The following is a 13,443-nucleotide window of genomic DNA, read 5'->3' as shown; positions in this document are numbered from 1 at the left end:
GAAGTGAAGTTGAAAGTGGGGGGGGGGGCACAGGGAAAATGCTGTATTATGTGAAATTTTTAAGAAGTTGCGAGAGAGCAAAATTTTGACATTTTTAAAAAGAAAATCAAATTTTGTGATAGATTTCTACAAAATATTCAGAATGATATATTTCACCCTTTTTTTTTGGGGGGGGGGGGCAAGAGTCCTTCAAGCCCCCCCTCCATCTGTAGTGTACGAAACTGCTTATCTACCCCCACTCACATGAATTATTAAACCTAAGGCACAAAGGATTTCCTTATTGTTTTCTTGTTTCAAAGGGCACTCGCGATCGTCATGGTGACCATAAAACGGGTCCTTCTCAGCTGAAAGGGGCACAGAACAAGTTCTTTAGGAGCACTTTTCTTGGGTAAAAGGGGGCAGTTATTCGAGAAAGGGCACTTACAAGAAGGCGAGGGGGCACTTTTTAACACATAAAACGGGCCCTCAGATGAAAGGGCACAGAACACATTCGGGGGGGGGGCATTTTTTGGTAAATATTTGCATACAAGGAAGAGCACTTGGTAACATCTAAAACAGGTTCTCGTCAGGTGAAAGGGACACAGACACGTTCGTGAGGGGGCATTTTTCTTACATAAAATTAAAGGCACTTTTCAGTGCTTCAAAAAGTAGGGGGAACTGTGCCCCCCAGGATCGCTGCCCCTGCATACAAAAAACATTTTCGTTCGATTCAAAGTATTAACATACGCTTAAGAAAAAAAGTAAAGCTAAATCCTCTGATAATATTTTTTCTGGCTGTTAATAAAATTCACAACTAACCAGAAAATGCCTTCATGTCTTTCATTTGTATTCATATAGTATTTGTACAGAGCTAAAATGAAAGGGATTTGGAATAGGCAAAATTCAAAATGAGATGGAGATCGAGAGAGAGAAAGAGTGATGAGAAGGGGGTTGAAAAGAGATGAGAAAGAAATGGAGGGGCACATATGAAGAGATAATTTAGAGGGGGGGGGGGTAAGAGAGCACGAATGGTGGGAAGTAGGAACAAAGGGGAGGAAGAGAAATAAGACGAGATTTATGGAAACCAGGAGACAGATATCAAGTGGGAAAAGAAGAAGGAAATATATGTAGGAGAAAGGCGGCACCAAAAGAACGTGAGTGGGAAAATTATGAAATGGAAAATCAGAGCAAGAAATGCCGTTTCATCATGAGTAACAAGTATGGTAATTATGATTGGTTATAGCAGTTACCATCGTAGTTAACTACGATGGTAACTGCTATAACCAATCATAATCTAGGTAACCACGGTAATCACAATAACAGCGATGTTTAAATAGCTGTAATTCATTATGAAACGGATGCCAGATGAAGAAAACAGACACGGGGATCCATGAGGGGGCCGGCCCCTTGCGTATTATACCTTGAACAAAAAAATTTTTTTTTGATCTTCTCGAAATTTGTAACAAGAAATGTACTCTATTAGTGGTGACAGTTATTTTTTCAGTATAACCATACTCAACCAGTGAAAATTACCATCAAATTGTAATAACCATGTTCTGCCCCCACCCGCCCCCCCCCCCTAGAAAAAAAAAAGAAAACAAACTTTTGGGTCAGCGCAACAGCCCCCTTTGATCCGTTTGGCGGCCTCTGCCGGCTGTTTAGAGTCTAGATTCAATTCAATTATTTTATTTTCCACTTTCAATTTCATATTTACAATTATGATACAATTGACAAAGTAACATATAAACACATTTGAAGTACATACAAAAATTGACATTATAAAATTACAATAGACAATTATCAAATCGAAATATAAATAATTGAAAGGGAGGGAGGGCCAACTGAAAAGCAGAGCTTGTATAATGTAGGCCCCCCTAATATCGATTAATTAATATTGATTCTTTACATTTGTTAAAAACTAAGATTGCTGTATATCTTAACATGTGACAATTTGGGGATGGCAAAAGCACTGGAGACCTCTTTACCTAATCACGACTTGATCTACTCTTTTTTCATCTTCCCTTGCATAGGCCTATAAGACGCAATACAAACAATGCTTTGTTTTTAAGTGATATCGCTTGTGATATCGATACTTTATAGAGCGCAACGTATCGTCTCAGATTTGCGCTTGCTTGATTCGCTGAATCCTTCGCGTCACGAGCGCGTAACAAAATGAATACATTAATGAATTTGCCAAGTTGACCTTTGTCATTGCGCTGATGTGCGTATTGTCTAATACACGTACAAAACCACAGTTGACGAGGGAGCATCGTACGAAATTAATATTAATGAGGGCTTATTTTAGCTTCTAATGGATTAAACAAAATGGCGGTAGCTTCGGGGGCTTGCCATAGACTAATAAATACGTATAGACGGAAAGGTAGCACCCGCGGAAAAGCCCCATTTAAATAACATTTGCATATAACGTACAGATACTCCATAGAAGCTCCATGGTGATAAGCGTATTTTTTACCACTTTCGGCCACACCTCCTGGGAGACATTTGAACCGAATCCTAAGCCCCCATTTGCATATTGCTAATGAATCATTTATTTTTTCTTTGCGTACTCGCAAGATACTGTGATTTGATTGGACATTACCTCATGAATAATATATTTTTCTATTGAAATTCGTACGTCATAATTTGACCCCTATCTAAAAGGTGACGTCACCCGCACAGAAGAAGGTTATGTCCTTGAAAGATTTTCGGTGAGTACTGTCAGATTAACGCTGAATTTTAATTCATTTACAAATATAAATCAAAAGATCTTATGTTATATGGGATCTTTAGAAGTCTGGGTATAACATGAATTAATTTTTGTTTATAAAAAGTGAACAATTAGGAAGCAAACGACTTGCGAAAACTCAAAACTATTTCCATCGTCGTGAGCTAAATATGGCGGCTATATTACATGTAAATCTCCATCTGCTACCATTTCAGACCTCGTATATTCAATTCACGCCAGACTTTTGGGCGAGAGTTTCTCTGAAATTTCGATTCCTACCGAAGATCTCGGCAGGCATGAAAAGAACTAGAATCTAGATAACGTTTAGGCTAGACATATTGAATTTAGAAAGACATTCACTCCATTAACCCGTTCCCTTTGAATTCACATATCAAGACAATAGGACCATAGCCTCGGCTCTAGTAGATCTAGAGTCTAGTCCTCGATCATTTTGTAAAAAGATGTTTTTCCCAAACTTCTTTCTACTATTAGATCTAGGGCCTTGGGGGCCTAACTTTTTTGTTAGTGCTAGGGCTAGGCTAGTTCTTATGTTTTCTTTTATTTTTTTAAACTTGAAAGTTGGGCCTACCGCCTAGATCTAGACCTAGTCTAAGTTAATCTAACTTAGATGTAGGGCCTACCCCGGGGTCTGAATGTCGCCACTTCGGACAGCCTCAGACTCGGCAACGTAGATCTAGAGCCTAGAGGAGAGGGGAGTAGAGATCTAGTCTAAGTTGGGCCTAATTCATCGGTAGATCTGATACAGGTCTTGGCTAAAGCTAAAAGAAAACATGACTACCTCCTATCCTATCTAGCTTATATAGGTCTATAGACCTAGACTAGACTTGGATCTAGGCCTACAACAAAGTCAAAGCGACCTGTAGAATCTATATCCTAGGCCTATTTCAGTCAGGGACAGTGTCTTAAGTTAAGGCCAAAGGGTTTATTTAATTTTGGAGGTTAGCTTTTGCTTGGCCTAACGTGCAGATTTTCCATCGGAGCACTTGTCATCAGAGCAAATGTCATGAAACTATTTAAAAAACCCTGGGTCAAGACAGCTTTAGTCTAGATCTAACACTTATATGATTCAATAACATTGAAAGTTCGCAGAATGGTAGGTTTAACAAATATGAAATTTAGATCTACTTTTGATGTAGATCTAGATCTACTATTCTACTTACATTTAGTTCCAGATCTATGTACGTCAGAGTCTATGACTAGATCTAGATATATACGCTATAGTCCAAGTGTTATGTGTTTTTTTTACAATAGCTTGTATTGCTAACATTTCTGTCTGTGTGTATTGTTTTAATCAACAGACATAGAACATGATGCTGCTTCACATCCTCATTTAAAGACTCAAGAATTACAAGACCAAATTAAGCTGCAGGACCCTCCTGATTCAAAAAGGTAAAAAAAAAACAATAATCATCCTATATATCAAACTGAATGACTTCATGTATTTACATACCAAATGACTTTATCCAAGAATGATCAACACCAGATATTGTAAAGGCGACTCATTCGGCTTGTGATTTCATTAAGCTTTTATATATTTGTTTTATTTCTATTTATTTTGATGATGGCTTGATTGAATTGCTAACATTTCTGTCTTTTTGTGTGTGTTTTTTTCAACAGACATGGAACATGACTCTGCTTCACATCCTTTGTTTTAGAGACTCAAGAAATACAAGACCAAATTAAGGGTTTGTTTTTTTAATTCCAACAATAATTTTCTGGTGGAAGAATTAGGGAATAATGCATTGACAATATGCCAAACATCCTATACCAAACTGAATTACTGCATTTATTTACAATAGAGTATTGTAACTGCTTCCCCCCTCACCACTGACCAAACAAAACCCACAAACAATTTAAGAGGGATAGGGTTACTTTAGGGGTAATTATCCTTGCTGATCGTAGCAGTAGTTTTTACAAATATGGATGTAGATAATGATGATGTTTATAAATGATAATAATACTTCGAATAATAAATTTATTACAATGACATAACAGGAATGATGAATAAATATGATAATTCAGCACTATAATATGTACATGAAATTGTGTAACAATTTTGACAATGAAGAATTTTTAACAAAAATTATGACTGAATTCGGGGGATGTGACATCGCATCTGTGTTTGTGAGAAGACTGAGGACAGTAGTCTCTTTCACAACATTTCATATTAAGAAGATGGGAATGAGCTCTGATCAAAATTTTATCTTTAAACTCAAGAGGAAAACAATTGTTACCTGATTTATGTATTTGGAATAAATGAATTAAAATAATAATTTTGTCATTGTCACTAAATTAACAAGTCGTCTATGATTCTTTTTAGCCGAGAGTTTAGGTGAATCAAGTTATTTGAGGAGAGACTGGAAGTACTAGTAGAATTAATGGACGAGCAAAAGTGAACAAGCAGCATAAAGTTAAAGTTAAGAGTAATGAGACCTACATTGTGCAGCCATGGATCTAGGTTGGAGGGGGTGGTAGTTGCGGGTTTTCCCTGTAAAAATCACCCCCCATTAAAAACATAAAACATAACAAATATATAAAGATATAAAAATGAATAAATTTGAAAATAAAATAAATAATAATCCTTTTGAAAACCAGGATGTTAAAGGGGGAGGGCAAAAGCCCCACCCCCCCCCCCCTTAAAGAATTTTGATCCATGGCTGTTATGTAGATGTGACAGAGAATTTCTAAAAATATATTTTTTTTTAATGGGAAAGATACATGGGTGATTTCAAGTTTGCTGTTGACCCTTTTTAATGAATTGCAAGAAGAGATGAGAGGTGGAAAATATAAGAGAAAGAGTTGTGTGTGTGGTTGAATAATAACAGTGCGATATGGCAAAGAGAGAGCTGAAGAGAGATTAAAAGAATAGATAATGTATAATAATAATGTGAAGGGGCATAGGCCAGGGTGCACAAGAGAGTGGACAAAGCCAATTGACAAATTACCAACAGGGAGCAACCATAAAGGGCCATTTTATTCTTGATTTATTTTGAGAGGAGGCTGGAATAAATGAGGGAGAAACAATTCATAAAGAGTGGGGGGGGGGGGGGCAAAGCCGACCAGTGCACCCCCCCCCCCCCTTGAGAGGCTCAATTAAAAATTGTAATGTAAAATGCTGTTAAAACAGAAGTGTGTCCCCCTTTTGAAAGTGAAGACCCCCCCCCCCCTTTTTTTTTTTGCTCGTCAAATTTTTCCTTGGGAAAATGTGCCCCCCCCCCCTTTGGAAAAATCCTAGATCCACCCTGCCTGAAATTGATGAGGTTTGGTAATAACATGTCACTTATCTGTACTCTTAAAGAGTGAACACAAAGAAATTAGATTACCCACCCCCTGCAAAATAGAATTAAATGATCATTATCAATATAATTGGAAAGGCTAGCTTGGCGTAAAAAACAACACTATTACAGAAAATTGATAGGTTCTAATTACACTGCGATGTGAAACATGCATCTAGTGATTCTGATCTGGAGAACAGCAGATCGAGAAAGGTCGTAATTTTTTTTAAATGAAAGAACCAAATTACAAAACCAGTATTAAAGTGAAATGTTCAAACTAAAATACATCATTATTTATATTGGCGTATTGTTAACTTATTGTGAAATAAACTAGTTCGTAAATCCCGGTCGTAAATATCTTCCCCTTTCATTTTATACACCGATGTAAAGGCCCGTTTACACCGCATCCGGCACGGCGACCGTGCACGGCATTCCGGCACGGCATACGGCACGCCGTGCTGTTTTCCAGTTTCCACTGCCCCACGGCACGGCAATAAAGCCGTGCACGGATCCCGTCCAGCAGGCAAAAACCGTCCAATGTACCCATGAAAACCCAAGGCAAAGAAGCCTGCTTCAGGCGTGGCAAGAAGTAATTTTTAAGGATTTTCGTGTATCTATGTCCCATGTATAAATTAATCTTGTCTTGAATTCCACCAAGAAGCATCAATCTGACGGACTGCTCATTGGACAGACACAAATATTCTTTGTTATTCACTCATATCTATACGGGAATTGATCGTTCTTTTTAAATGTAATTGAATTTTGTCATGATTAATCTTTTTATTTTACACTTTGCTTTCCATACTTCACTTCCCATTTCTATGCCATTGTCACCTGTTCATCTCATTCCTTAGTTTATCTCATTCCTTACTCCTTAGTTTATATATCAGATTCTAATGCCATTACAACTCCACATGTTTCTATTGTCTTCTCATTTATATTCAGAACATTCTTCTTCATTCATGACCTCGTGCTCATTGGTTCACCTTTCACCCTTAGTTCTTCCACTTTTCTTGATTCTTCTATTCTCTCTGTTTCTATTAGTTAAATTGGTTATACGAAATTATTTCTGAACATATTTGAATACGGTATATTATTTGTTTAAAGGTCAAATCCACCCAAGAAAACTGTTAATTTGAATAAATAGAAAAAAGTCAAACTAGCATGATTCATGCAGAATCGGATATAAAAAAGTTATGACATTTTAAAGTTTCGCTTATTTTCACAAAAGAGTGATATGCACACCTCAGTGATATGTAAATGAGACAGTTGATGTCCCTTACTATTTTTTTTTTTATTGTTTGAAAAATACAATATTTCATTTATTTGACAATAATGACCAACTTGACTAAACCAATGCTAATTCTACATGTTCAGGGAGGAATTAATTGTTGTTTCTCTTGACAATGAGAAGAAAATTACATTTCATATTTCATATAAATAAAATACAAAATAAATAGTGAGCGAATGACGTTATCAGTCTCCTCATTTGCATACCGATCAGGATGTGTATATAACTGTTTTGTGAAAATTAAGCGAAACTTTAAAATGTCATAACTTTCTTATTTTACATCTGAATTTGATGATATTTTCAGTGTTATGCTTGTTGGATATTTCTCTTTTATTCAAATCAACTTTTTTGTTGGGGTGGACTTGTTTTTTAAAAGCAATGCCAAGTGAGGTCTGGCCCAATAAATAAGAGCAACACTGGACTTCATTTTGTCGACATCTTTATTTTGAGTTTAGTTCAGCTCCAAATATATTTTAGGTTCTTCAGCAATCTACATTATATTTGTTGTTGAAAAAAAAGTGATGCTCATTAATTTATTACAGAAAAAAATAATACGAGATATATAAACAACAAAAAATGCATGGGGCGTCAAAAAATTTCTTGAAGATGAATGTATTCTTTTTTATTTCACAATCAACTTTCTTTTGTCAGTATTCTTCATGTCCAGGGGCCAATTTCAAAAGTACTTTAACATTATGGCAACTACCATGTAAACCACAATTATAATTGGATGTTGCGCCATATTAAAGACAAAGTTATGATAGTTGTACCTCTCTATGAAACAGGCAACAGGAGTGTCATTGCCATTCTGTTTAGAGATGAAATTTTGTTTCTAACATTTTGTCATATTTCAAACAATCCTAGATCTCTGTTTCCAAAATAAAACATTAGTCCAGAAACGTTCCGTCCAGTACCCATCATTTTTATTTTCACAGTAACTGGTTTCATGTGTTGATATTTGATAGTGCATTACTAGTGATCATGTTAATACATGTATTTGCATGAACCAACTTTCTGTGATGTGCAAAATGCTCAACTTCTCTTGTCTGTGAACAAATCCTGAATTTAAATTCAAGTATAATTTAAGAAATAAATATATTTTTAATAAATGGTGAACATGCTCAGACGATATTTTCCAGATCTACAAAAGAGGAAGATCATAATCCTTCACAATCGTAATTTCTGCAAATTGAGACTGACTTGCAACTGTAACAATGGGAGATGTACATTGGCGGTGGAAGCCAAAAAATAAAAAAAAGGTTATCAACTAAAAATTTAGGGGGGGGGGGACCTGTCCCCGCTTCCGCTGCCTATGGAGATGTCAAAGTGAAAAATTCAAGTGGAAATTAGAATAACACATTTAATGGTGTCGTTGTTTATAATACGATATCAGTCATTAAAGTTGTAGATTTCCTGCAAATGATTTATTTCATATGGATTTATCATAAGTAATTCAGATGCAATCATATATACACCGCTTTTAATTTGTTGGTGATGCTGCATGTCTGACATTGCATCTTTTATGTTACAATCGAAAGAGTATTGAGTGATGTCAGAGCATAGAGCTATTAGCTCCATGGTCAGAGGGAATAAGATATCAGCTCTCTTTTTAGCGGTGGAGCATAGCAAGTTAGAGCATTTTCCGTTAACTTTTTTTTTAATCTACGAAACATATTTGGATTCTTAAATTGTGAGATGTTTATAACATCAATAAGAATCGACTTGGAGTTAGATGACACAAAAACTTTAATTCTTATAGTAGTATGTTCAATGTTCAGACGACCGAAATTTAACCTTATAGCAATGGAGCTGGCATTGAGGTAACTTTTACAGTGTGGGACAATGGGGGACAAGCTGGAGAAAAATTTATCTACAGTTATGTTGTCACCATGACTATCAGTGCTTTGAAAATACTGCAACATTGTGTCCTCGATTTGAAGTGAAGTTGGGACTTGAAGACTGGACTGATGTTGCGGACGTGCCTGAGGATGATGACGAGGAAGACTGACCCACGTTGTGGCAGATGGCACCCACCATTCTCCTGCTCAGTTTCTTCCTGCTTGGTACAGGCTTCTCCTGGTGTGTCCACATCAAACGCAGGATCCAAGATTGAACTTGTTCTGCTGACAGAAAAATCATATGTTCAAATTTATTTCATATGTTTTACTCATAATAATGAATACTAAAAAAATCGACTCTCATGTACCAAGTCGATACAGTTTGTCTGTTCTTTACTTCATTAATATTCGAAACATCTTTAGTTTTATTTTATTATATTATATATTTTTAAGGGTAATTTTCTGAAGGCAAATGGCTCTCACCTCAAGGAAATGCAACACCCATTAACCTGTACTATTTTACACAGGTAGTCAAGTACAAATATGATAAATCATATTGAATGAAAATGTGGATGTATAATTACAGGAAACGGGTTAATGTAAACATGAGAGAATGAGCCAATCATCAATGTATAATTCAAAATGATTTGTATAGTTTGTATGAGAGCGCTCATATCCACCCTGCAGAGTGCACAAAGTGCAAATTAATACCATAGCTGTTGCCCGACCGTTTCCTGTCAGAACCCAGAAACTAAACCTGGGTTAAGTGAAGCACAATATCAGAATTCATATTTATAAAATACATTTCTTTGCATGAATTCAAATTGATATACACATATTCTCTCTTCCCTGGGATAAGAAAACAAAATATTGAATATCTTACTCTCGATTATGTATGTGGGAAAGTAGGAATTCCATTGCCTCACTGTACTTGTATTTACGTGCTGCATTTGAGGGAGCTCCGTCACCACTCTTCCTCTCCATTTCTGTCGTTTTTTAGGAAGTTGTCCCTCAACTCGCTACGTCACCTTAAAATAATGAAAAAACAACACGAAATCTAATTCCTATAACCTCTGAAAATTTTCATTTCTGTTTTTGACTCATTTCAAGCCCTACCCACCCCCCCCCCGAAATATTTCAATGTGAAATTGGACAACATGCTTTTGATAGTAAAGAATTTTACCTCCATTTTTTTTGCTTGTAAAAGTGACGTGATATTTATATTACGTATTTGTGAGGAGGGGTTGGTATATATTTTTTGGTCCACATCACAAAGCAAGGTCTCTTTCTGCATTTACATACCCTTGCTCTTGTGTCTCATTTAATTTGTTATTTTTTTTTAACACCAGACTATTTTACACATGTGCAAACAATTTTGATTTGCTTTCAAACATCCACATACAAATATAACTCTTTTACATTGTTCAATATTTTTCTTCAAATTGATAGTGAAAAAATCGTGAAGTTTGAAAAAAATTAATATGACGTAAAATTATACCAACCTGAGATTACAAGCTGACGCCCAATGTCATGTCATACATCATTTTTTTACTTCTGTATCCTTGAACAGCTCCAATCTCTTGTCATACAGGAATGGATTTTCCTACACTTCTAGGATAAGGGCTTCCTCCATGTTGGTTATCTGTCATATGCAACACATTCCATATAAATTTTGTTAGCAAATAATAATAATAAAGGTTTAAAGAATTGCAAAAGCGATTAGTGAAAGGCCAGTACCCAATCAGCAATTTCTTACATTTACATTGTAACTGGCAGGCTTGCTGATCAGGGTCCAATTTTTATAATGCACAAATAGAAATTCTCCTAATTGAAATGATTTTGCTTAGTTGTAGAGAAAAGTGATCGTCTAGAAATTCCTTCAAGAGCTTGAAATAATAATTTTTTATCATTTGAAAAGTACATGTAAACATAGGGTCATGTTAAGAAAAAAAAAGATAGAGGCACAATTTTTTGCCTCCATGAGAGCCTATAAGCTAAGCCATATAATGTTTTTTTAGGGATGAAATGTTTGTTGAATAAAATGTCAGCAAATTATGTCTTCTCTGTATAGTATACGTACCCAATCACTTCAGCCCCCCCCCCAAAAAAAAAAAAAAAAAAAACCAAATAAGAAATAAACCAATGAAAAAAGAATGAAATTACACAAATAAAGCAATCAATTTTTGGAACAGAAATGTGCAGATTTAAAAGTTATGCCAGCACACAAAGGACATATTTCATATTGAAAAGGGGTCACTTTTGTTCTGGGGGATTTCTATTTCGGGCAAACCAGTGCCAACCCAAACCCCTTCCCATCGCCCCACGATTGAGCTGCCCCTGGATAAAGGAAAGTGCGCTCATTTTAAAATCCTTTACATAATAACAGACTGACAATTTTTGACAAACTAGAAACAATAACTTTTTTTAATGCAAGTTCTCTCCAAAATTATAGTAGCCTAAATTTAGTGACTAGGCCTAGACTCTATATTTCAATGAAAACAATGTCTAACGTTAATTAGCTAAGCCTAAGTATGACGTCATATGGGGAGGATTTAGAGTCTAGGTTTTTACATTATTTATTCGTAGGCCTAGTCTTTTCCAGAGAGTTTGTGGGAAATAACTAAGTTAGCCTTACTCCTTAGCCTTCCACCATTTGTTTCGATCTAGAACAGATCGACCAGAGGGTCCCACAAAAATATGGTCAAACTGAGCAATCGGTCTAACTTCTTTCAGTTCAGGCTACCCAAGTTTCACCACTCCAGATCCCCTCTTATTAATTCCTTGCCACCCTCCTATCTGCCACTCTTGCTGCTGACAAAACGACTCAGTGCCTAGCTCTCATCTATTATAGACCCTACTACTAAAACTAAAGTACTACTACTAGGCTAGGCTAGTCTATATCTTAATATAAATAATTCATCCCGGAATTCATCATATTCGTTAAGAGGTCTAACTTACATGTAGTAGTGTTACTAACGTTAGACCTATGTGTAGACTCTAGACTACTGAGGCCTAACGTTAGACCAACAACGTACAGGTCTAACTTTTGTTAACGTTAGTTATAGGTCTACCTAACGTTAGATCTAACTATAACTTAGTAACGTTAGGCCTAATGTTACTGTTAGTTAGACTCTACTAAGTCTAAGTTAAAGATAAATGCCAGTTGTGGTAACGATTTCAAAATGAGTTCGTACAGTCTACAGAATCCAATGAAATGACCACCAAAGTGTCTGTTTGTATAAATAAAAAATATGTGCCAAAGCAAAGGATTCCGGAAGAAATTGTGTAATTGCTGAGAAATTAGCAAATAAGCACGGGATTTGGGTCAAGCGTCGGGCCGACATTCATCAAAGCAATAATTTTTAATAGTACACTGTCCCACGTGCGCTTATCTGTGTTGGTGATCTTCAGTATGAACATTTTTCAGCGTAGATTTCAAGATTTCACAAAGTTCAGTTCATGTAACTGTACCAGATCTAGATCCTCGATTATATAGTGACAATTAAGCTCGGTTTTACACACTTTCTCGTGAAATCAGTGTTTCCTGCAACTACTTTCATTTATCTTTAAGTCCTAACTTGTTTTATTTAGTAGGCCTAGGCCTAATTACGTTAGGCCAGTCTAATTGATTATCGAGTCTAACATTAGGTCTATAACGTTAGATCTAAAAGTAACTTAGGCTAGGATAAACATCTAGCCTATCTAAATTAGATAGGAGCCTATATCTTGTTAGAACTTAGAGTTAGACCGAGTCTAAGCCTAGGCTAAGGCTAAGCCAGGCTAAGCTAACTTACGTTAGATCTTCGTTAGATCATAACGTTAGGCCCTATCCCAGGCCGGCCTTATATTATTTGGCCTTATTTTCTTGTGCTCTACTTTCTGGGGCTCGGTTCTACAGTATGCGAAATGACACTTGTTCTTAATTAGTTGCTTACCAGACCAAGAATTGCAAGATCAAGTCCTCCTTCAGTCACCTCTCTTCAGCAGGTAATACACGTAGACCTACGTGTATGTGCGATTTTGCATTTAACACGTAAACTCCCATAGACTATCACCGCAGGCGATTTGTCGCTTGATCAGAAAATATGTGGGCAATGACGTAATTTATCTGGACTGTGATTGGCCAGAAGTGAAAAAACCGTGTGCCGTGCTCTGAAAATGGCTTGCTGATCGATCTGCAAATCCGGCAAATTACGCCGTGTTGTACAATACGGCACGGCACCGTTGAAGTGGAAACAGTTTCATAGGATTTAGTGGGGATCGATTTTTTTTGCCGTGCCGGATTGCCGTGGTGCCGTGCACGGTCGCCGTGCC

General features: G+C 36.4%; 1 long non-coding RNA gene across 1 annotated transcript; it reads right to left on the bottom strand.

Annotated features, from left to right (window-relative positions):
- Positions 1-7,713: 7,713 nt before the first annotated feature.
- Positions 7,714-13,443, bottom strand: LOC135154753 (uncharacterized). The gene is made up of 4 exons (XR_010294163.1): positions 13,065-13,443; positions 10,632-10,771; positions 10,013-10,157; positions 7,714-9,414 (listed from the first exon to the last, which is right to left on the bottom strand). It is a non-coding gene; the product is annotated as an uncharacterized LOC135154753 (long non-coding RNA).

The sequence above is a fragment of the Lytechinus pictus genome, chromosome 7 (genome assembly GCF_037042905.1).
Source record: "Lytechinus pictus isolate F3 Inbred chromosome 7, Lp3.0, whole genome shotgun sequence".
Taxonomy (NCBI): Eukaryota; Metazoa; Echinodermata; class Echinoidea; order Temnopleuroida; family Toxopneustidae; genus Lytechinus; species Lytechinus pictus.
The sequence above is the reverse complement of the archived record's forward strand: the minus strand, read 5'-3'. Positions and strand labels throughout refer to the sequence as shown.